This window comes from Nicotiana sylvestris, chromosome 3 (assembly GCF_000393655.2).
Source record: "Nicotiana sylvestris chromosome 3, ASM39365v2, whole genome shotgun sequence".
Taxonomy (NCBI): domain Eukaryota; kingdom Viridiplantae; phylum Streptophyta; class Magnoliopsida; order Solanales; family Solanaceae; genus Nicotiana; species Nicotiana sylvestris.
In genome coordinates this window covers 23553748-23579512 of record NC_091059.1, presented here as the reverse complement: position 1 = coordinate 23579512, position 25765 = coordinate 23553748, and the positions used below count along the sequence as shown (strand labels likewise).

The window sequence follows — 25765 nt, the reverse complement described above, 5'->3', positions numbered from 1 at the left end:
AACAAAATGAATTGTTTTACGCCAACTCATGGCAGATAAAAGTTCGGTAACAAACTTCTTATTTCAAAAAGATTCTCTTGTCTTACCAACACAATTTTGAACGCACATGCACATGTCTAATAATTTTCCTTTCTCTTTCATGCCATTCCCCACTCCCCATAAAATATTCCCCATTTAAGACCTTTCCCCAGATAAGACCTAAGAAAAAGAAAAAAAAACAATGCCTTTTACAAGATAGGACCCCACCCCCACAATGGGACAACAAAGAAAACATAATAGATGAAAAAAAACAAAATAGGGTGCTTTTCTCCAAATTGACAATACACACACATTATTTATAGACGAGAGGGAGGAGAACCCCTGGGAACTTCATCTTCTTCATGAGGTGAGCGCCGCAATAGAGACGACCCCCCTCCCTACCGGATTGCTTGGTCTTCAGCCATACACAAATGACCCCGCCCCCTGATCATCGTCTTCCCCGACCCACCCCACTGTCGTTTTCTTCTTCTTTTTCAGTAACAGCCAGCGCCTAGCAACGCCATCGACGACCACCCTTCAGCTCACCATCGTCGCTGAACCTCCTCCACACCCTAAGCCAGCGACGCCCCACAACCACTACAAAAAGCCAGTCGCCACCCCTCATTGAACCAGCACCGTCGCGAAATAGCCATCCTCCATAGCCGCTGAACTTCTCGAACAACTCTAGACCCCTAAGACACCGACCAGCCTGAACCTGCCGGAAAACAGCCACAACACCCAACAGCCAGACCCCACTACCCATTTTTGTCGACCTTGACCCGCCAGACCTTCTGCCAACGATGCCATAACCGGTGAGCTTCACCTTCGCACACACAATCACGCACATGAACGGAGTGAGGGAACAAGCGTAAGGCAGCTGAAGTTTGGAGTCGTTTATGAGTTCGAGTCGTGAGGAAGTTGTCGTACGTTGGTTCCGGTCTATGGTTATCGCTGTCCATTTTTCCGTCGAGCTCGAGCTGCTAAAACTCGATGTTGCTGTAAACGTGAGTATTCTTGTTACATTTTCGTTTGGATCAGTTTTGTTTTCTAGCTTTAACATCTTGCCTTTGTAAAATTTAGTAGTTGTAATATATTAATTATCTTTTAATTTTATATTGTTATGTCTTGATTGTTTATTACTAGATTATTAGTTGTTTTGTCATTTTGGAATAAACAATTTTGCAGCAGAAGCACTATTATTTGTTGGGTTTCTTCATGTTAAGGTTTTTTTCAATTATGACTGATTTCACGCGGTTTAAGTGTTATGCATTAGGTTCAGTTGTTCAGTACATGTGAGAGTTTCTATAAAATGTAGGCTCTAGAATTACCTTAAAAATAAAAGTTAGCTAGGTGTTGTATCCGCTGAGAGTGAAGCTGGTGGTACCATGGTTTCAATTAGCTAGACTTGAGTGCCAAATAAAATCTCAAATGCATGGCCCTCATTTAATTAACATGTGAATCCTTAGAATTCGAGGCGTGCCATTTAGTTGAATTTCCATGGCCCTCGCAAATTTAAAGACGCGTAGTTGCTTTAGGCGTGCTATTTAATAATTTACTTTCCTAAACTCGGGTGCGCATTTATGTGACCCAAATCCAAATCTCAACGTTAGATAAAACATATTATGGATCGCGGGTGCATTTATGTTGCGCGGCTTACAAAGTGTTTTAAATAACTTTGAATTTTTCTCGAAATATTAAAAGCGACTAAAATAATAGTACCCTTTTGCTTTTGCTTTTGCTTTAACTTTAACTTTAGCTTTAGCTTAAACAAATGTACAACATGTGCCGATTGTTCTTTTGGAGTATATTTAAGTTTGTTGTCATTTGGTTGAAGCTCATGAATCAAAGTTTGGTTTTTAAATTAACTTTAGGTGCTACTGTTTTGAACTCATCATTGGATGTATATTAGATTAAGGTGATAAGAAATTTATCTTCCTTGTTTTCAATTAGCATAGTATTTAGCCTACTGGATTACTTATTTTTAGTATTTAATGTGTTAAGTTGTACGGTCTCTTACATGTAAATTAGCAGCTCATAGTTCTTAGCTTATTATTTGCTATTAGTTGATTGTGCAGTAGTGAGAAAATTGGAGATCAACTGGTGTGCCATTATTATTATTTTTTTGCCACAATTCCCTATTATTCTTGTTTGAAGTTCGTGTATCAAGTTTCAGTGACTCAACTCTGTTTTGCTTGGTGATGCTCGTTATTGGTTTCTTGGCACACATTTTGTATGGAAATTCGAGGTTGTGAGCACGTGATTTTTGCCCTATATATGAATTATTCCCACAAAATTCAAATAAAAATGACTTTTCCTTATTTTTACAATTTTTGTGAATTTTGGTGTTATTTTCTGTTAATTGTTTGCATTTTTACTTGTGCCTGATAATTCATATAAAAATACAAAAATATGCATTTGCATTTAGGATTTAATTTCATACTTTAGTATTAATTAGGGGTTAAATTGTTTTGGAATAAAATAAGAAGAAAATAACAAAAATAGTTCACTTTTGCAGTTTTATTACTTTAACTGTGAAATCGTTACGAAATAATTTTTAAAACAATTTTAGGCATTAATTAGTTGTAGTTTAGTTTTTCTTTTTATTTTAGCATCTTTATAAAATTCAGAAAAAATAATACAAAATTATAAAATGGAAGAAAAGAAAACAAACAAAGGAAATAACTAAAAAGGGGTGCTTTGTTATATACCCGAAATTAGGCCAATTTTATGATCTTAGCCTAGCCCAATCCCCAAATCTCACCCAAACAGACCCAGGCCCAATCCCCTACCCGGTCCGCCCTTTCTCTTTGGTCAAACAACGTCGTTTCGTTCCCAGTTAATCTGGACCGTCGAGGTTGATTGATCAGACTGTCCAGAAGCTCACCCCATTTAATATATAACTGTCTTAAAGACCCCCCCTCTCTAGGACCCCATCATCTTCCTCAACCCTTCTCTCTCTCTCACGAACCCTAATTGCGCCGCCCTGATTTCTCCGTCACCGGCAATGGCGGCGCCGACGCCAATCACCACCAAATTCACACCCCAACTTCCCCTTCTCCTCCTCTGTACAAATTCACCGGCCTTTTCCTTCGAATCTTACTTGAACCCTTCGAATCTTCGATTGAAGGTTTTTCGGTGAATGCCACTACTCCTAAACCACTCCAAAATAACACCACGAGACCTCCTCTTCTCCCTCATCATGAATCCACCACCCGTTTCCTTCAAATCCCGCCCTAGCTCGTCGAATCCTCGATCAAAGATTCTCCGGCCAAAACCCAAAGTAACCCAATCACCACCTAATTAACACCATATGACCGCCTGGGCCTCCTCTACCCAAACCCCATAGCCCTATCTCTCGAATCTACCTGGAACAGCTCGAATATCAAATTGAAGGTTTCCGACCAAAAACCCTAATGCAAAGTCTCCATGATTTCGGACCCTAACAACCCTAACCAGGTGTTTTCTTATGAAAACACATGGTTAGGGATATTACGGGTCAGAAATTTCGGGGATTTGGAGAAACAACCACTGGCCGGAGCTCTTTGTTGTCAGTGAGTTCTTGTTGGCATTTTCTTTTATTTCAGTTCTTTTTCCTTTTCTGATTTTCTGCATGTGTGAATTCCATGGTTAATGTCTAGTTTAATTTGCGTTTTAATTTTTGTCAATATTGTTCTAATCTTGTGTCCTGATTTGTTTTGATTAAGTCTAGTTGTTTGTTTGATTTTAATATGTTCCAATTCCTGATCTTAGTTTGATTTTTAGTTAAGCCGTTGATAATTTGTTAATTAGTTTTACTAAGTTTTGTTTGAATTAATTTCTGGTGTTCCTTTAGTTTAGGTTAATTACTAGTTAGTTCAGTTTCAGTTTAATTAGTCGTCGTTTGGTAGTTAGTTTGGTCATTAATTCTGAGTTCAATCAATAGATTCAACAAGAGTTAAATTGGTGTATATCCAGAGCTTAAGAAACTGTCTTGGTTATAGCTGTAGTTTTAGTTTAAGTTCAGGGGTAGTTTAGACATTTAGGATTGGGCAACACATGGTAGTTGCAACTAGAATCTTCCAGGGCCTTCCAGAGTGATACTTTAGTGTAGATTTCAATAATTTTAGTGGGATTACTTGGGTAACAAGTTAGAAAATAAGGGACTAATTGAATAAATAGGTAAGGGACTGACATTGAAAACTGAAAATCTGAGGGCTGCCCTCATGGGTGCTTATAAAAGGCATGCCCTTTACTTCATCAAAAAGGTTTTTTTAGCCATCGAATTCCCACCTACAGCTCTCACCCTTTCTCAAAATTTCAGATTAGCATTTGAATTCAAATATACAAAAATAGACAAAAATACAAAAAACCAAAAAAAACCAATACCGTCCCATGGAGTATTAGGCTGATTTCGAGTTTTGTTAGTAAATACAATGAATCTTCTAGTTTGAGCTTGAGTGCTTTGGATTCTGGAGTTCTGGTTGATTTTTAAATGGTTTTGGTTTCATTTGAGTTGGTTTCGAAGAGATCTGATAGTTCTGCGTAATTTTCAAGCACTTCTGGGTTTTGAATCTGTGCTGGACCTTTTTTTTACACTCCATTGATTGCTGCTGGGGATTCAAATTGATTTCTGAGCTGCTGCTCGAGTGTTTTTGCTTCAGCTGACCTCCATTTTGCTTCATTGTTTGTTCTGATTCCAGGTACATGCCCTGAACTCGATGCGTGTTAACATCCAATTGAAATGAAATGAAATGGAGGCTTGATTTCAGTTGCATCTTCAGTTATTTCAACATTTGCTTTTGTAATCAATTGTGGTAATTTGGAGTGCTGTTTTGCTAAGAGTGATTTGAATTGACTTAATTTATATTTGTAATGGATTATTAATTTATAGTTATCAGCTGTAGTTAACATTTGATTTATGTTAGCATTTCTCTATTTAGATCTTGAAAATCAGAAGTAGCTTGAACTAATGATTAGTTTGAATTGGAAATTTAATTTGAGCTGTGATGTGCATTTACGTTAGTGACTGACTGCGTTCGTACAAAACCAGATTGAAATACGCTGTTAAAGTGACCTTAAGTCCAAATCAAACTGATAGCTGAAATTAGATTCAAAGTATGTTCAAATTCGATCATGATAATAAGTATTAATTGGAGATTAGGAGTTAAACAGTTTTTTTAAAATAATCTTTGTACATGCTAGCCTATTTGCTGAGTTGTAGTGGGATTTAGTGATTTGAGCATCAATTGAATTGTGAACTGTGTTGGCTTAATTCATTTCAGTAGATTTCAACCATCACGTAGTAAGCCTAATTGGGCCTCACGTTAATTGAGCTACTTGGGCTGCTTCTCGTCTGAATGCGGCCCATGTCTGGGCAATGCCTTCTAGCACAGGCAGAATTGAATGATGAGGTGCCAAAGGACGCTGCAAGCCACAATGAGGCTAAATTGTCTCCATTAAACCATTAGTTGGGCATCTTAGTAAGGACACATGGACGTGCTAATTAAGAAGTATCTTTTCTTTATTTTTAGAGACAAACAAAAATGGAAATATAGTTCACTTCAGGATGTCTTTAAATTGATGAGACGAGCCTCGCCGAATAAAACCACAAATTGTGGGTCCCTTAATAGATATTGTATTAACTTTAGACTTCGGGATGGGCCATTTAGCAAATTTCACGGCTTTCCTCAAAATAATATTACGTTAGACTCTTTAAGCACGATTTTAATAAAATTACCTTCTTAAACTAGGGTGCGCATTGATGCGACCCAGATCCAAATCTCAACGGAGTCAAAATGTGTTAACAACCACGGGTGCATTGATTGCGACGTGGTTCGAGACGCATTTTCGCGACGTTGCAATTCTTTTAAAATAAATGATAAAAGCGGTTTATAAATAAAAGGCACATAAGCTAGCATGTATTAAAATCAGATAAAAACAAATACAACAGTAAGTGACCGTGCTAAAACCACGGAACCCGAGAATCCCTGACACCTTCTCCCGTGTTAATAGAATTCCTTATCCGGATTTTCGGTTCGTGGACTGTAATACAGAGTCAAATTTTCCTCGGTTCGGGATTCAAAACCGTTGACTTGGGACACCATTAATTTTCCAAGTGGCGACTCTGAATAATAATAATAAATCCCGTTCTGATTGTCCTTTAATTGGAAAAACTCCTTTATGCCCTTACGGGGTGTAGTGAAAAAGGAGGTGTGACAGCTCTGGCGACTCTGCTGGGGATCGAACCCAGAATCTCTGGTTTCGCAGACCAGAATTCGAACTTAGATAAATTGTTGTATTTGGTTATATCTGATTTTCCTACATGTTCTGTGCTGAATATGCTAAATGTTACCGCTTTGATATCATTTGAACTAGGGCTGTGCATTTGGATCGGATATCCGAAATCCGATCCGATCCACTCTATTTCGGATTTTTGGATTTCAAATTTCGGATTTTCGGATTGGATACGGATTGTGTTTTATGAAATTTCGGATTGGATTCGGATTGGTATGATTTTAATCCGATCCGATCCGATATCCGAAATTATATGTACCTATATAAATACACACTAAAATTTTAGGGTTATGCTTATTCGTTTTTCACACACCCCCTCACTCACTTAGATTTTTCCGCCTCTCTTGCACCTCTCTTCTCGTCAGTGAAGACTAAAAGAGTCTCAATGACTCAAACTTCCGATTTTACTTTGATTTTATGTCTCTTTCTTCCGCCTCTCTTCTCTTCTCTTCTGTCTTTTATGTCTATTTCATGTTCTATTCTTCAACTTTTGATTTTATTTTGATTTTTTTGTTTGTTTTGGTAGATGGAAGATGAGATACAGACACCGAATGAACTTTAAATTGTTGAAAATTTTTGTGACAATCCGATCCGACAATCCGAAAAATTATCCGATCCAAAGTTTAAAATCCGATCCAATCCAATGTTAATTCGGATCGGATTCGGATTGCACTTTTCAGAATCCGAAATCCGAATCCAAAATAGGCTAAATCCGATCCAATCCGATCCGTGCACAGCCCTAATTTGAACTGTATATAAACTGTGCCAACACCCTTCTCATCTCACCTCCGGGGATGTGCTTACTAGTTGAGACTCCCTATTCTGTTAGTGTCATACCCTGAAATAAAAAAGAGGCTCGGATAAGTTGCAAAGCCGGACGATCTCGCGGGTCCCCTGTACGCTGCCCCTCCTTGACTCGAGTTGTCCACTCGAGTGCACCGTTTAGAACACATACCCAGGTTTTGAACTTAGAATAACTTGACTTCATGCCGGATCCCTAGTAGGAGCGCTTAATTGCATCATGCTGCATTTGACTTAGGGGACTCAACACAGGGGTTGGGTCCGTCTAGGGCTAGCAACCTGAAATGAAAAGACCATCCTGATGCATCCTACTTGTTCTGTACATATATTTGTTTCGAACTAGCATGTTGACCGGCTTTTGAATCTCGGGAATGTTGGAAAATTGAGAAAAAGAGGAAAAGAGAAAAGAGAGAAATAACAGTTAGGGGGTTAATTGATTATTTTAGAAAAATCAATGACCAAATACTGTCGAAACTTTGCCGAAATTTTGAGAAAATGGAAAATGAAAAATGTTTTATTTTTAATAGTTTGTTTTACTAAAAAGCAAAGGAAAAATAGAAAAAGAGTCTTTTATTTTTGGAAAGTTGTTTGTTGAAAAAGAAAAGAAAAAGAGTCTTTATTTTAGTTTGGAAAAATAGGTTGTTTATTGTTTGTTGAAAATGAAAAGGAGAAGGAGAGTCGTTATTTTGTCTTGTTTTCAAAAAATAGAAAAGGAAAAATAGTTTGTCTTGCCATGGAAAATGAAAGAAAGAGCGTTGCTTTCAAAAATATAGTTAGTTTCTTTGCCCGAACTACGCAGGTTTGATTCTCACAGGGCGTGAGATACGTAGGCAACCCTCATCGGGTCCAACCTCCCCTTTGCAAAAATAGCCAAAAAAAATATATATGTCAAATTCTTAATTTTCATCGTAAATAAGTTAGGTGATGCCGTTTTTGTCAAAAATAGCCGAATATTCCCGAAAGGGATGCCGGAAGGCTGACTTTGCAAAGACGGCCATTTTTGGTCATTTTGATTTTTGACCGGTTGACTCTCACAGCCTGAAAACTTCGTTCTTGGGAGTGCTGAAAGGCCATGTTCGAAAACCGAGTCTTTCATTTTACATTTGAAAAAAAAGAAATAGTTAATTTTGTTCTGAGTCAAATAAAAGTTTTTATTTTGCTTAAATCACTTTAATAAATGTGCAGGATGAGCACGATGCAAAATGAACCTTTCTCAATAATGACTAAAATCCCTTTCGAGTTGCGGCTATGGTGGAACGATATAGGCAAAGAAGGACAAGACGAAGTCAAGAAATATCTGAAAGGTCTTACGGGTTTATTGGAAATCAAGCCTCGGGGTGATATTATAAGAGCGTTGGTCACTTGTTGGGACCCGGCGCACAATGTCTTCCACTTCTCAGATTTTGAGCTCACCCCAACTCTGGAGGAAATCGCCGGGTACACCGGAAATGCTGAGATTCCGTTAAGAAGAAAATATCTGGTTGCTCCAAGAGCCATCACGATGCATCGGTTTTTAGACTCATTAAAAATACCCAAGACAGTCCATAATCCAGATTTGGCAAAAGGCTTCTGCACTCTGCGCTTCATATACGACAGGTACGACCACATGGGAGGGTTTAACAAGACGGACATCAAGCTATGCAGTAAAAATAATCGTCAAAAATGGGATGAGCGCAGATGGGTGGCTTTCATGATAACCTTTTTGGGCCTCCTGGTGTTCCCAAGGAAAGACGAGAATATTGATATAAAAGTAACCGGGGTCGTCAGTACCTTGCTTACTCAAGATGAAAGCACTCTTGCGCCTATGATCGTGTCTGACATTTTCCGAGCTCTCACTGCCTGCAAAGCCGGAGGCAACTTTTTTGAGGGGTGTAACTTGTTGCTACAAATGTGGATGACCGAGTATCTATGCCGCCGTTCCCAGCTCTTGAGTTATGGTTCGTATGACAAAACATGTATAGGAGAGTTTTACATAAGGATTGACGGGGTTAGTCTGCCTGAAGGAGTAACAACATGGATATCATACTTTCGTACTCTCACGGACAGTCAGATACAGTGGACGTTGGGATGGATGCCTGTTAAAGAAATCATATACATGCCAGCAGCTAGGTCGCATTTTCTTTTGATGGGACTTAAGAGCATCCAGCCTTATGCTCCATGTCGGGTTCTGAGACAACTTGGGAGATGCCAAAAAGTTCCATGGGAGGAAGATCTTAGTGCTCAAGTAATTAAGATTAGCCCTGACGGACAGTTTCCCGAAGAAAAAGTCCGCGAGATTTGGAATGAATGTCAATATCTACAAGTAGATACTTGTGTGCAGGATCGGGCCAAAGGAGAAATGTCACCAGAATACCTCGCGTGATACAGAAGAGAGCTTGAGCATCAGAGGCCAGCTAAAAGACCCCACATCCAGGATTTCACTGAATCATCACAAGAACAATGGGGTTGGCTAGCAAAAGAAGAAGGCTATCAGGCTGAAATCGGCAAGCTGAAACAACAGATTGGAGCTCTAAAATTTGAGAACAGTGTGCAAGTTGCTGCTGATCAGGGAGAAAAGAACAGGTTGGCCCAAGAAAACGAGGTGCTTAGGGCCCAAATCTAGCAAATGAGGATAGCTGCCAATAACCAACAAAGGAGCCGGTCGGACGAGCGGTTTATAAAGGGGCTGAAAAATGAAATTAGTGAGTGCCGAGATGAGCTGGAAAAATCCGAAGGCACCATAGTAGAACTCCGGGCACAATGGGTAAAAAGAACAGAAGAACGCACCCATTACATGCAATAATTAAAGAAGGATTATGAAAAGACCATTGCTAGTCTGAAAAGAAAAGTGGTCACCCTTGAGGATAAGGAAGCTAAGCAAGCTAAAGCTTTTGAGACCGAAAATGGACACTACTATGACTTACTGGCTCGAATGGAAGTAGAAATACAGCAGCTGCAGGATCAGCATCTTCAGGATTCTCATGTGTTGGAGGCTCGCAATAATCAAGTAAGGCGATTGCTTATAGAAAAGGGTCGAACAAGAGACATGATTGAGACCATTGCCCACGCCATCCTTAGGAGATGTCGGGCATGTGAAGACATGACCCGCACTACCTTCTTCTCGGCAGTGATGATTTATGTCAAGCGAACCATGTATGAGCTGGAGCAACTTGAAAGGGATTTGGCACCTAAGCCCGTGGCGAGGCCGAACGATGCCCCGCGGGCACCCACTTTTGAAGCACTAATGTATTCATAGATCGAGTCTGTATTTTCCATTCTAGAGTTTGTTGTTTGTCAGTCTGTATTCTTTTTGCACCCAAGTATGCTAGTATGTTCAGAGTTTGTATTTGAGTTTAGTTGGAGTCCGTTATTTTCCATTTCAAAATGTTTAGTTTGTAATAGAATGTTATGGTAATGAAAATCTGAAAATTTCCCAAAATTTGTTCCTTTATTTTGGCACTTATTTTCACGAACTACGCCTGGTCTGATTCGTGCGGGGTCACGATACGTAGGCAATCTCCGTAGGATTCGACCGTAACCAAGTAAAGAAAAGAAAACAAAGAAAGGTAAAAGCGGAGAGACGAGGAAAAAATGAATGAAAATAAGAGAAGAGAGAAAAGAAAAGAGAAGAGCGGAAAAACAAGAAAGGAATGGAGGAAGGAAAGGAAAAAGAAAAAAGAGGAGAAAAGAAAGAGAGAAAAGAAAAGAGAAAAGAAAACAAAAAGAAAAGAGAAAGCTTATAGTTGGAACTAAGGAAATGCCGGGATGACGCATGCGGTTGAACAAATGCATAATAGAAATGGTTAACTGTATAGGTGCATTCATGTCCAATGTGCGGTTATCCAATCTGTTAAAGCCTAATCGCTAACGGAATTGTTGTCTAAATGTGTGAGTCCAGGTAGGTGGTTAGTTGTTTGGCATTCTGGCAACTCATCCATACAACACCCGGTCTAAAGATAAAGTGAACATGACTGGCCCGGAATCTGATACGAGTATTGTTGACCCATCGAAAAAAGTAGAAGAAATGGACGTTCATGCAATGAGGGAGGAAATGTATAAGTTGAAACAACAGATGACTGAAATGTACCAAGCCTGGGCGAAGGGGCATCCACCGCCAGTTTATCCCGCTAACCCCGCTTATATCCCACCATTGGCTCAGCCTCAGGAGCCACCCACTGTGAATTCATCTCCAGCATTTCCACTCTACCAACAATGCCAAGGCACCACTTCTCATACATCACAGGCTCCTCCATCCAAACAAGTCTCATACCCTCCTCCACCAATCACTCCCGTTTTTGTAGCACCTCCACCTGCTACCCTACACCGATCCCCCAGTGAACCTCTGTTCCAGACGCACGGCAACCAGTATTATCCCCCTGAGCCTACCTTCAAAGTACCAGAACCCTACTCTAATACCCCTCATCTTGATCTCACGGCAGGCACTAAGAAGCCGCCCAAAAACCCTGAGCAGGAGGAGATGATCAGAAAGGTCAAAAGCCTGGAGCAATCATTCCGAGACATGGGGGGGTTAGGGGGCCAAGTAAGTGTGGCCTATAAAGATTTATGTCTGTTCCCAGATGTTCAGTTGCCGGTCGGGTTCAAGATGCCTAAGTTTGATTTGTATGACGGGCATGGCGACCCAGTAGCACATTTAAGGGGATTCTGTAGCAAGATGAGAGAAGCAGGAGGGAGAGATGAATTGCTGATGGCATATTTCAGCCAAAGTTTGAGCGGATCGGTGTTGGAATGATACACTAGACAAGACCATAGCAGGTGGTACACCTGGGATGACTTGGCCCAAGCCTTCGCTTGTCAGTTTCAATACAATCTTGAAATCATCCCAGATCGACTGTCATTGACAAAGATCGAGGAGAAGCCCGGTGAGAGCTTTCGAGAATATGGGTTCCGTTGGAGAGAGCAAGCGGCGAGGGTTGACCCCCGATGAAAGAGAGTGAAATGGTTGATTATTTCTTGCAGGCTCTAGAGCCCACCTATTTTGGTCATTTGGTGTCAGCAGTGGGCAAGTCCTTTAATGAAGTCGTGAAAATGGGAGACATGGTTGAGGAGGGACTCAAATACAATAAGATCATGAGTTATTCAACAATCAAAGCAACCACCCAAGCCATTCAAAACAGCACTGGTGGTGTGCTTGGGAAGAAGAAGAAAGAAGAGGTTGCAACTGTCGAATCCGGAGTATAGTACAGGTCTAGAAGCCCTTCACCCTATTACAACCAACCCAGACCCCACCACCCAAATTACCCATATACCCCATATGGCTCTCCTCAACACTATTATTCACCACCAGAGCCACACTTTTCCGTCTATCATGCCCAAACTTATACCCAGCCTCCGGCTCACGCGCAATGGCGTGCGCCGGCTACCCAAAACACATACCCAGCTCCACAAAGGACATATCCACACCCGAGGGCTTATAGGCCAGGATCCGGCTTCCGCCCAAACCAGGCTTTCAGAAATGAGAGAATGCAGAAACAGAAAACATTCACTCCGCTGGGAGAATCCTATACCACTCTTTTCCGCAAACTGAGACAGGTAGGCCTGTTGAACCCGGTTGAGGCCAAAATGCCAAATCCCCTTCCTAGAAATCTGGACCATTCAGTGAGCTGTGAGTATTGTTCAGGGGCTCCGGACATGATACTGAGAAATGTTGGAGATTGAAAACTGCTATGCAAGAGCTTATTGACGCAAACAGAATTGAGGTTCAGGCCCCGGAGGCGCCCAATATCAACCAGAACCCGTTGCCAGCACATTATGAGGCCAACATGATTGAACTGATACATAAGGGAGCAGAGTTTAAGAAGCCCTCACAGACAGTCATGCTGATCCGTTCTAGTGAAGCCAAAGTGAATGAAAAGTTAGCTAGTGTGAAACCATCGGTTCAGTTGAAAAGAATAGACAACAAGCCAGTTGTGGTGATGGGGAAAGGATCTTCCGTTGTTGCGAAAAAACCAGAGCCGATCAAGGTAGTGGTTCGGGGAGTATCAAGCACACCTGCGACAGTCGTGAAGGGGGCTCACATAGAACCAATTGTTATAAAGCCAGTAACCTAGTTACCAGTAATTGATAGTAAAACCGTCCCGTGGAAGTATGAACAGGTAGTTGTGACCTACAAGGGGAAGGAAATCAAAGAGGAAGTCTGTAAAACACAAGGTTTAACTCGCTCGGGACGTTGTTTTGCCCCCGAAGAGTTGAGAAAGGCTAGGGCTCCCAAGGAAAATCCTGCGCCAGTTAAGAAAGCTATTATGGAGGAAGAGGCAGAAGAGTTCTTGAAAAAGATGAAAGTGCAATATTATTCTATTATTGAGCAGCTAAGGAAAACGCCAGCCCAAATCTCGTTGCTTTCGCTGCTCATCCACTCAGATGAACATCGCCGGGCTCTGATGAAGATATTGAACGAAGTTCATGTCCCCGATAAAACTTCAGTGAATCATTTGGAGAAAATAGCGAACAAAATCTTTGAGGTAAACAAAGTGACATTTTCTGATGATGAATTGCCCGTGGAGGGTACAAAACATAATAGAGCTCTTTATTTAAACGTGAAATGTGAAGATTCGGTAGTCACTCGAGTACTGATTGATAATGGGTCCAGTTCCAATATATGTCCTTTGTCTACATTGAACAAGTTGAAGGTTGATGATGAAAGAATTCATAAGAATAGCATCTGCGTTCGGGGGTTTGATGGTAGTGGTACAGACACAGTGGGTGACATCATACTTGAATTGACAATTGGTCCGGTCGAGTTCACCATGGAGTTTCAGGTGTTAGACGTGGCGGTGTCTTATAATCTTCTGTTGGGGCGACCATGGATCCACGCTGCCAAAGCGGTGCCTTCTACACTACATCAGATTGTCAAATTCGAGTGGGATAGACAAGAGATCGTAGTACATGGGGAAGACAACATGAGCATTGTAAGTGATGCCATCATACCCTTCATAGAAACTGATGATGATAAGGGGCCGTGGGTTTACCAGGTTTTCGATACTGTCTCAGTAGAAAAGGTTCCTGAGGGGAAAAGCGTCCCGGTCCCCAGAATAACAGCTGCAACTGTCATGGTAGCCTCTGAAATGTTGAAAAACGGGTTTGTACCAGGCAAAGGGTTGGGTGCTGATTTGCAAGGTATTGTTCAGCCAGTTTATTTGCCCAAGAATCTGGATACCTTTGGGCCGGGTTTCAAGCCTACGGTGGTGGATGTAAGACGAGCCCGCAAGATGAAGAAAAGAGGTTGGGTTCTTCCCAAACCAATTCCACGTCTGTCCAGGTCCTTCGTCAGGCCAAGTATCGGAAAGCAATTATTGGCAAATGTGTTTGGTCCACTGATTGGGGCGGATGGGAACTTGGAGAAAGGGATTGAGAGGGTATTTGCTGAGGTGAACATGGTTGAGGCCGGGGAAGGGTCGAGCAAAGTAGATATACAGTACATCGGGCCGTGTGCTAATGTCAACAACTGGGAAGCCACTCCTCTTCCATCTCGGAGGGAGTCGCGGTAGTGGGTTTTGTTTTCCTTTTGTTCACCTAGATTATTCCAGGGTTTGTAATTCAGTTGCTATGTTCCGTCCATTTGGATGAGTTAAATCCCTATTATCTTTACATTCAATGAAATGCAATTCCTTTTCTTTCTTAATTCCTAATTTTGTTTCCATTTCTTTTTCTTTTCTTTTCTGTACAGTTCTTTTTATGCTGATATCGATGACATGACATGCATGAGGAATCTTCGGCCCAGTTTTAAAAGCCAATCTAACTCAGAAATAATAGTGCAAGAAATCGAGTGTGACGATGAGGTGGAATATGATAATGACGAGGCCTATGAGGAAGTTAGTAAAGAATTAAGTCACTTTGAAGAAAAACCCAAACCTAACCTAAATGACACAGAAGCAGTTAATCTAGGGGACCAAGACAATGTCCGTGAAACTAAAATAAGTGTTTATCTTGAGCCACAGCTCAAGGAGGAGATAATCAAAGCATTGTTTGAGTACAAGGATATTTTTGCATGGTCGTATGATGATATGCCGGGGCTAAGTACTGATGTAGTGGTTCACAAATTTCCCACTAACCCAGCATTCCCTCCTGTCAAGCAGAAGCTGAGAAGGTTCAAAACGGACATAAGTGTAAAGATCAAAGAAGAGATCACCAAGCAGTTCGATGCGAAGGTCATTCGGGTTGCACGGTATCCCACCTGGTTAGCTAATGTTGTGCATGTGCCGAAGAAAGATGGCAAGACCAGGGTGTGTGTCGATTATCGGGATCTTAACAAGGCAAGTCCAAAAGACAATTTTCCGCTGCCGAACATCCACATATTGATTGATAATTGTGCCAAACATGAGGTTGGTTCTCTTGTGGATTGTTACGCGGGTTATTATCAGATTTTAATGGACGAGGAAGATGCAGAAAAGACGACATTCGTCATACCATGGGGAACATACTGCTATCGGGTCATGCCGTTTGGTTTGAAAAATGCTGGGGCAACTTATATGAGTGCAATAACAACAATATTCCATGATATGATACACAAGGAAATCGAGGTATATGTGGACGATGTGATTGTAAAGTCTAGACAGCAATCTGACCATGTTAGGGATCTGAGAAAGTTCTTCCAAAGGCTTTGCAAGTACAATCTCAGGCTTAATCCTGCAAAATACGCGTTCGGGGTGCCGTCTGGAAAGTTGTTGGGGTTCGTAGTCAACCGCTGGGGTATTGAGCTGGATCCATCAAAAATCAAGGCCATCCATGAATTGCCATCTCCGAGGAATAAGACCGAGGTGATGAGTTTGCTGGGAAGATTGAATTATATCAGCAGGTTCATCGCCCAGCTGACGATAACTTGTGAGCCTATCTTTAAGCTGTTAAGGAAAGACGCTGCGGTCAAATGGACAAACGAATGTCAGGAGGCGTTTGATAAGATAAAAGGGTATTTGTCAAATCCACCCGTGTTGGTTCCGCCAGAACCAGGGCGACCTTTGATTCTATATTTAACGGTACTGGACAATTCGTTCGGCTGTGTATTGGGTCAACATGATATCACCGAAAGGAAGGAGCATGCCATCTATTACCTCAGCAAGAAGTTCACACCCTACGAGGTTAAGTATACTCATCTTGAAAGGACATGTTGCGCCCTAACTTGGGTGGCACAAAAGCTGAAACACAATTTGTCATCTTATACTACTTACCTCATATCTCGTTTGGATCCGTTAAAGTATATCTTTCAGAAGCCTATGCCCACAGGGAGGCTTGCAAAGTGGCAAATCCTGCTCACAGAGTTTGACATTGTCTACGTGACTCAGACTGCGATGAAAGCACAGGATTTGGCGGACCATCTGGCCGAGAATCCGGTTGATGAAAATTATGAACCTTTGAAGACTTATTTCCCTGATGAAGAGGTGATGCATGTTGAAGAGTTGGAACATGGTGAGAAGCCAGGATAGAAACTTTTCTTTGATGGGGCTGCAAACATGAAAGGCGTGGGAATAGGAGCGATGCTTATTTCTGAAACAGGGCAACATTACCCTGTTACAACTCAGCTTCGTTTTTATTGTACGAACAACATGGCAGAATATGAGACATGTATCTTGGGGTTGAGATTAGCTGTAGATATGGCTGTCTAGGAAGTCTTGGTCATGGGTGACTCGGACCTACTGGTACACCAAATTCAAGGAAAATGGGAAACACGGGACTTAAAGCTTATACTGTACCTACAATGTTTGCATGAGCTTTGTCAACGGTTTCAGTCAATAGAATTCAAGCACATTCCAAGGATTAATAATGAAGTGGCCGATGCGTTGGCTACTCTGGCATCGATGTTACACCATCCGGATAAGGCTTACGTGGACCCTTTGCAGATTCAGGTCCGTGATCAGCACGCTTATTGTAATGTGGTGGAAGAGGAACTTGACGGTGAGCCGTGGTTTCATGACATCAAGGAATATATCAGGATGGGTGTGTATTCGAAATAGGCTACAGGTGATCAGAAACGAACAATTCGACGGTTGGCAAGCGGGTTTTTCCTTAGTGGAGGAGTGTTGTACAAAAGAACTCTAAACCTCGGGTTGTTGAGATGCATTGATGCGAGACAGGCCACATCTATCATGACTGAGGTACATTCCGGAGTTTGTGGACCACATATGAGTGGGTACGTTCTAGCAAAGAAGATTCTCAAAGCAGGTTATTACTGGCTCACTATGGAGCGGGATTGCATCAGTTTTGTGCGTAAATGTCATCAGTGCCAAGTGCATGGAGATTTGATTCATTCTCCACCATCCGAGTTACATACAATGTCTATGCCATGGCCCTTTGTTGCTTGGGGCATGGATGTCATTGGGCCAATTGAGCCAGTAGCATCAAACGGGCACAAGTTTATTCTGGTGGCCATTGATTATTTCACCAAGTGGGTTGAAGCGAAAACTTTCAAATCCGTGACCAAGAAAGCAGTGGTTGATTTTGTGCACTCAAATATCATCTGTCGGTTTGGGATTCCGAAGGTAATCATCACAGACAATGGCGCTAATCTCAATAGTCATCTGATGAAGGAGACATGTGAGCAGTTCAAGATTGCTCATCGTCATTCTACTCCATACCGCCCTAAGGCAAATGGTACGGTTGAGGCAGCCAATAAGAATATAAAGAAAATACTCCGGAAAATGGTGGAAGGATCTAGGCAGTGGCATGAAAAGCTGCCTTTCGCATTATTGGGATACCGCACCACTGTTCGTACTTCGGTGAGGGCGACTCCTTACTCTTTGGTGTATGGTACGGAAGCAGTGATACCCACAGAAGTGGAAATCCCGTCTCTTCGAATCATTGAGGAGGCTGAGATCGATGATGATGAATGGGTAAAAAGCCGCCTTGAGTAGTTGAGTTTGATTGACGAGAAGAGATTGGCATCAGTGTGTCATGGTCAGTTATACCAACAAAGAATGGCAAGAGCGTACAACAAGAAAGTGTGTCCGAGGAAGTTTGAGGTGGGACAGTTAGTGTTGAGACGTATTTTGCCTCATTGGGCAGAAGCAAAAGGAAAGTTTGTTCCAAATTGGCAGGGACCATTTGTCGTAACCAGAGTGTTGTCTAATGGTGCATTATATCTGACAGATGTGGAAGGAAAATGTGTAGAAATGACCATCAATTCCGATGCGGTCAAGAGATACTATGTATGATTTCTTTATTTTGATTATACTTGTTTGTATTTGGCATATTTTAAAGATTGAAATGACGAAAGCGTTTTGTTATGCTATCTAAACACTTTTACCCCTTGTCATCTCTTTTGAGCCTTATTTATTTTCTTTCATATCCCTCTTTCGGAATCAATGTCACCATTAAGAAACGCGAGTGCGGAAGAAAAGAAAATGAAAAGAAAAAGAAAAAGAAAGAAAAGTGAAAAGAAAGGAATAAAAGAAGGAAAAGAAAGGAAGAAGAAAATTGAAAAGTGAAAAGAAGAAAGAACAGAAAAAAGGAAGAAAAGAAAGGAAAAGAAGAGCGAAAAAAAGAAAAACAACAACGTAGTATCTATGACGTGAACTACGTTTGACTTGATCCCGCAAGGGTACGTAGGCAGCCTCGCTGAGGTTCAGTCATACCAAAATAAAATCTAAAAGTCCCCAAGCAAGAAACTGGGGCAGAAGTCGTGGTTGTTGTAAGAAAATCTGATTTCGAAAGTTGTAATTTTAACCCATTTTGAAATTATTTTGAGACTTTCATACCCTTTCTTTCTAGCCCCATCCAAAGCCCACATTACGGTCCAAAGAAAGACCTTCTGATCAATCTTTGAGAAATGCCAAGTCAAGCAGGTAAATGTAATTCATGTCTGGGGCAACACTCTAGTTCCAGCAAGAAAAACAAAAAGATAAAAATGAGAGAGTATTATTGGTGAAAACCTGCACAGGCACCGTAAGGCGACGAGAGTTGAAAGAAAGAATAAAATGAGAGAGTCTTATTGGTGAAAACCCTTGCGGGCACCTTGAGGCGAAAGTGAGTTGAGAAATGATTGATGGAGAAAGGTCTATTGGTGGAAATTGTTTCGAGGCACCACAGGACGAACAAGGCTAAGGTTTGGATAAAGTAATAAAGTGATGGAAATTCTGGGGCAACAAAGGGTGGAAACCAAGAGTTGGTTAGTTGGACAGATTGGGCCGATTAGTCCGAAATGCATGTCATGACGATTGGTACCGGCTGTTCCGTTCAGATAAGTTTTGTTCCCCTTTTCTTTTTAGCAGTCATCCAGTTTTGGATTCTTCTTATCCTTAACTCGTAAACTCATTGCATTTCATTTTCTTTGGGGGTTTTATCTGTCTAAAATGTTTCAATGTCAGTTTTGTTCAAAGCAAGTGGAAAGGGATTTCAAAACTCACTACCAGATTCCGGAAAGTGTAAAGCGCGATGTGGTCAGAGCATGTCAAAAACAATGTGATGAAAGGCGGAATACAGGGAATCACCGGAAATGTCATCGGTGGAATGATTGGGAAATGTCGTGGGAAGTGCAAAGTTCAGAAAAAGGGTCATAGGTGTGAAACAACAACATGGGTACGGAACACTCGGTTTGTCAGAGTCAGGGGTTCGAAGATCAGTCAGAAAGTCAAAGCGGTTCAGGGCCAGTTCGGGAAGCCAGTCGGAACAAAACAATGCAGCAGAAAGATCTCCAGCAAGAATGCCACCAACTAACCACCATTTTTGAACTGACAAATTTTCTTTGATTAAAACAGGGGTAGAAAAGTTCGTTTGTTTTAGAGGAAACCTCCGTGGAGAAAGGCAGTCAACAAGCAGGTTCGATTTTTGATTTTCAGGACCCTTCTGGAAAATGGGACCTAGTTTAAAGTTCAAAAATAACATAATCTAACATAAACGTACCCTAAAGGAGTATAAGTTGGTTTAAGAAGTGTGCATGTTCGAGACAGGATTCAATTAGGAGTTTCCAGGACCTTCCTGAATAATGGGACTTAGCTTTAAGATTTCAATTAGATAACCACATTTAGCGTAAACTCTGTTGTAGGGTAGTGTAATTCAGACATGAAAGTTGTCACCTTTAAGATAAAATTTGAACTTTGATTTTCAGGACCCTCCTGGATAATGGGGAGTAGTTTAAAGATCCTCTTACATAGCAAGATTTAGCAGAAGTCACACCTGTAGAAGATATAACTTAGATTTTAATCCGTCGTTAAGTTAAGAGTTGTCAGGTCCCCCCTGAATAATGGGACCTAGCTTTCAAATCTTTAGTAATACTTGGTAATATGGTTTAGTTTTACAATCACATCTGCCCCCAGCCACCTAACTTGGGCAGAAATTTTCTTTGTTTTGTCTATTTGAAGTCAGGAGCTCGCCTGGAGAGCAGGGAATGCTTTCAAACGCAGCAGTCAGGAGCCCGTCTGGAGAGAGGAATACATTCAAGTTCAACAGTCAGGAGCCAGCCTGGACAACAGAGGAATACATTCAATTTCAAGATTCAGAAGTCAGGAGTCCGCCTGGAGAATAAAGACATACAGTTCAAGTTTCAGTAATCGGGAGCCCACCCGTACAATAAGGGAATACATTCAAGTTCAGCAATTTGAAGAAAGGAACAACACCTTCAGTTTGTAGTTTGAAATGGAAACAAGGGATTTTACCAAGAAAACACAAGACAACAAGGCAACGGGGAAGTACAACAACAAGTTTGAAGAATTTAGATAGGATTTTGTAATTCATAGGTCATAGTTTAGTTTAGATTCTTTTATTTTGCCATGGTGTAATAAGGAAGGTTAGCAAGCAGTAGCAGCAGCAATCGCAGTGAAATCACAGTTTCTGGTAGTCCCAGCTACCAGACATTCCTGAACTACACTGACCTGATTCCTGTTTAGCCCAGGATATGTAGGCAACCTCCGAAGCAGGGTGCAGTCAACTCTTTCAAAAATGCTTCACACGGAATATTCAAATGGGCAAAAATCGCTCATATTTGCTCACTTATCTTTGCCCGAAAACTTTTCATGTTTCCGAGCAAAGAGAGGCAGCTGTGACCACGTGTTTTTTGCCCCATATATGAATTATTCCCACAAAATTCAAATAAAAATGACTTTTCCTTATTTTTACAATTTTTGTGAATTTTGGTGTTATTTTCTGTTAATTGTTTGCATTTTTACTTGTGCCTGATAATTCATATAAAAATACAAAAATATGCATTTGCATTTAGGATTTAATTTCATACTTTAGTATTAATTAGGGGTTAAATTGTTTTGGAATAAAATAAGAAGAAAATAACAAAAATAGTTCACTTTTGCATTTTTATTGCTTTAATTGTGAAATCGTTACGAAATAATTTTTAAAACAATTTTAGGCATTAATTAGTTGTAGTTTAGTTTTTATTTTTATTTTAGCATCTTTATAAAATTCAGAAAAAATAATACAAAATTATAAAATGGAAGAAAAGAAAACAAACAAAGGAAATAACTAAAAAGGGGTGCTTTGTTATATACCCGAAATTGGGCCAATTTTATGATCTTAGCCTAGCCCAATCCCCGAATCTCACCCAAATTGACCCAGGCCCAAACCCCTATCCGGTCCGCCCTTTCTCTTTGGTCAAACGACGTCGTTTCGTTCCCAGTTAATCTGGACCGTCGAGGTTGATTGATCAGACGGTCCAGAAGCACACCCCATTTAATATATAACTGTCTTAAAGACCCCCCCTTTCTAGGACCCCATCATCTTCCTCAAGCCTTCTCTCTCTCTCATGAACCCTAATTGTGACGCCCTGATTTCTCCGTCGCCGGCAATGGCGGCGCCGATGCCAATCACCACCAAATTCACACCCCAACTTCCCCTTCTCCTCCTCTGCCCAAATCCACCGGCCTTTTCCTTCGAATCTTACTTGAACCCTTCGAATCTTCGATTGAAAGTTTTCCGGTGAACACCACTACTCCTAAACCACTCCAAAATAACACCACGAGACCTCCTCTTCTCCCTCATCATGAATCCACCACCCATTTCCTTCAAATCCCGCCCTAGCTTGTCGAATCCTCGATCAAAGATTCTCCGGCCAAAACCCAAAGTAACCCAATCACCACCAAATTAACACCATGTGACCACCTGGGCCTCCTCTACCCAACCCCCATAGCCCTATCTCTCGAATCTACCTGGAACAACTCGAATATCAAATTGAAGGTTTCCGACCAAAAACCCTAATGCAAAGTCTCCATGATTTCGGACCCTAACAACCCTAACCAGGTGTTTTGTTATGAAAACACATGGTTAGGGATATTACGGGTTAGAAATTTCGGGGGATTTGGAGAAACAACCACTGGCCCGAGCTCTTTGTTGTCAGTGAGTTCTTGTTGGTATTTTCTTTTATTTCAATTCTTTTTCCTTTTCTGATTTTCTGCATGTGTGAATTCCATGGTTAATGTCTAGTTTAATTTGCGTTTTAATTTTTGTCAATATTGTTCTAATCTTGTGTCCTGATTTGTTTTGATTAAGTCTAGTTGTTTGTTTGATTTTAATATGTTCCAATTCCTGATCTTAGTTTGATTTTTAGTTAAGCCGTTGATAATTTGTTAATTAGTTTTACTAAGTTTTGTTTGAATTAATTTCTGGTGTTCCTTTAGTTTAGGTTAATTACTAGTTAGTTCAGTTTCAGTTTAATTAGTCGTCGTTTGGTAGTTAGTTTGGTCATTAATTCTGAGTTCAATCGATAGATTCAACAAGAGTTAAATTGGGGTATATTCAGAGCTTAAGAAACTGTCTTGGTTATAGCTGTAGTTTTAGTTTAAGTTCAGGGGTAGTTTAGACATTTAGGATTGGGCAGCACATGGTAGTTGCAACTAGAATCTTCTAGGGCCTTCTAGAGTGGTACTTTAGTGTAGATTTCAATAACTTTAGTGGGATTACTTGGGTAACAAGTTAGAAAATAAGGGACTAATTGAATAAATAGGTAAGGGACTGACATTGAAAACTGAAAATCTGAGGGTTGCCCTCATGGGTGCTTATAAAAGGGCATGCCCTTTACTTCATCAAAAAGGTTTTTTTAGCCATCGAATTCCCACCTACAGCTCTCACCCTTTCTCAAAATTTCAGATTAGCATTTGAATTCAAATATACAAAAATACAAAAAACAGACAAAAATACAAAAAACCAAAAAAAACCAATACCGTCCCATGGAGTATTAGGCTGATTTCAAGTTTTGTTAGTAAATACAATGCATCTTCTAGTTTGAGCTTGAGTTCTTTGGATTCTGGAGTTCTGGTTGATTTTTAAATGGTTTTGGTTTCATTTGAGTTGGTTTCGAAGAGATCTGATAGTTCTGCGTAATTTTCAAGCACTTCTGGGTTTTGAATCTGTGCTGGACTTTTCTTTTACACTCCATTTATTGTTGCTGGGGATTCAAATTGATTTCTGAGCTGCTGCTCGATTGTTTTTGCTTTAGCTGACCTCCATTTTGCTTCATTGTTTGTTCTGATTCCAGGTACATGCCCTGAACTCGATGCATGTTAACATCCAATTGAAATGAAATGAAATGGAGGCTTAATTTCAGTTGCATCTTCAGTTATTTCAACATTTGCTTTTGTAATCAACTATGGTAATTTGGAGTGCTGTTTTGCTCAGAGTGATTTGAATTGACTGAATTTATATTTGTAATGGACTGTTAATTTATAGTTATCAGCTGTAGTTAGCATTTGATTTATGTTAGCATTTCTCTGTTTAGATCTTGAAAATCAGAAGTAGCTTGAACTGATGATTAGTTTGAATTGGAAATTTAATTTAAGTTGTGATGTGCATTCACGTTAGTGACTGACTGCGTTCGTACAAAACCAGATTGAAATACGCTGTTAAAGTGACCTTAAGTCCAAACCAAACTGATAGCTGAAATTAGATTCAAAGTATGTTCAAATTCGATCATGATAATAAGTATTAATTGGAGATTAAGAGTTAAACAGGTTTTGTTTTTTTTAAATAATCTTTATACATGCTAGCCTATTTGCTGAGTTGTAGTGGGATTTAGTGATTTGAGCATCAATTGAATTGTGAACTGTGTTGGCTTAATTCATTTCAGTAGATTTCAACCATCACGTAGTAAGCCGAGTTGGGCCTCACGTTAATTGAGCTACTTGGGCTGCTTCTCGTCTGAATGCGGCCCATGTCTGGGCAATGCCTTCTAGCACAGGCAGAATTGAATGATGAGGTGCCAAAGTCCCAGACGCTGCAAGCCTCAATGAGGCTAAGTTGTCTCCATTAAACCATTAGTTGGGCATCTTAGTTAGGACACATGGACGTGCTAATTAGGAAGTATCTTTTCTTTATTTTTAGAGACTAACAAAAATGGAAATATAGTTCACTTCAGGATGTATTTAAATTGATGAGACGAGCCTCGCCGAATAAAACCACAAATTGCAGGGCCCTCAATAGATATTGTATTAACTTTAGACTTCAGGATGGACCATTTAGCGAATTTCACGGCTTTCATCAAAATAATATTACGTTAGACTCTTTAAGCACGATTTTAATAAAATTACCTTCTTAAACTCGGGTGCGCATTGATGCGACCCAGATCCAAATCTCAACGGAGTCAAAATGTGTTAACAACCACGGGTGCATTGATTGCGACGTGGTTCGAGACACATTTTCGCGACGTTGCAATTCTTTTAAAATAAATGATAAAAGCGGTTTATAAATAAAAGGCACATAAGCTAGCATGTATTAAAATCAGATAAAAACAAATACAACAGTAAGTGACCGTGCTAAAACCACGGAACCCGGGAATGCCTGACACCTTCTCCCATGTTAACAGAATTCCTTATCCGGATTTCCGGTTCGCGGACTGTAATACAGAGTCAAATTTTCCTCGGTTCGGGATTCAAACCGGTGACTTGGGACACCATTAATTTTCCAAGTGGCGATTCTGAATAATAATAATAAATCCCGTTCTGATTGTCCTTTAATTAAAAAACTGCTTTATGCCCTTACGGGGTGTAGTGAAAAAGGAGGTGTGACAGATGTGTGCCATGACAAACAAAAGTCTTAAATGCACGGCCCTCGTTTAATTAGCTTGTTTATGTTTTAGAAATCAAGGAGCGCGATTTAGCGAATTTTCCATGGCACTCGCAAAGTTGCAAATTCGTAATTGCTTTAGGCGCGTTAGTTTAATAATATTACATTCTTAAATTCGGGTGCGTATTTATGTGACCCAAATCCAAATCTCAACGATGTTAAAATATGTCAAAATCACGGGTGCATTTATGTGACGTGGTTCGAGACGTGTTTTAATAACATTGCAATTTTCTTTAAAAAATGAATAAAAGCGGTTTAAGTTAAAATTTGCACATAGGTTTAAACATGTACTAAAATCAGATAATATGCCAATTATAACAGTTGAGCGACCGTGCTAGAACCACGGAACTCGGGAATGCCTAACACCTTCTCCCGGGTTAACAGAATTCCTTACCCGAATTTCTGTGTTCGCAGACTGTAATACAGAGTCAATATTTTCCTTGATTCGGAATTTTGAACCGGTGACTTGGGACACCATAAATTATCCCAAGTGGCGAATCTAAAATTTTTAATATAAATCCCGTTTCGATTGTCCTTTTAATTGGAAAAATTCCCTTATTTATACATCTTTCCGAGGGTGTAGTAAAAAAGGAGGTGTGACAGTGCCCATAGATGATGTACAGATTACGGAGGACTTGTAATACGAGGAAATTCCAGTTTCCATCCTAGACCGACCAATCCGCAA

The 25765-nt window shown here is 40.5% G+C and overlaps 1 long non-coding RNA gene across 1 annotated transcript; it reads left to right on the top strand.

The window, feature by feature from the left end:
• The first annotated feature begins 362 nt into the window (after nucleotides 1-362).
• LOC138886850 (uncharacterized) lies at nucleotides 363-4916 on the top strand. The gene is made up of 2 exons (XR_011405775.1): nucleotides 363-1022; nucleotides 4698-4916. It is a non-coding gene; the product is annotated as an uncharacterized lncRNA (long non-coding RNA).
• The last annotated feature ends 20849 nt before the right edge of the window (nucleotides 4917-25765 follow it).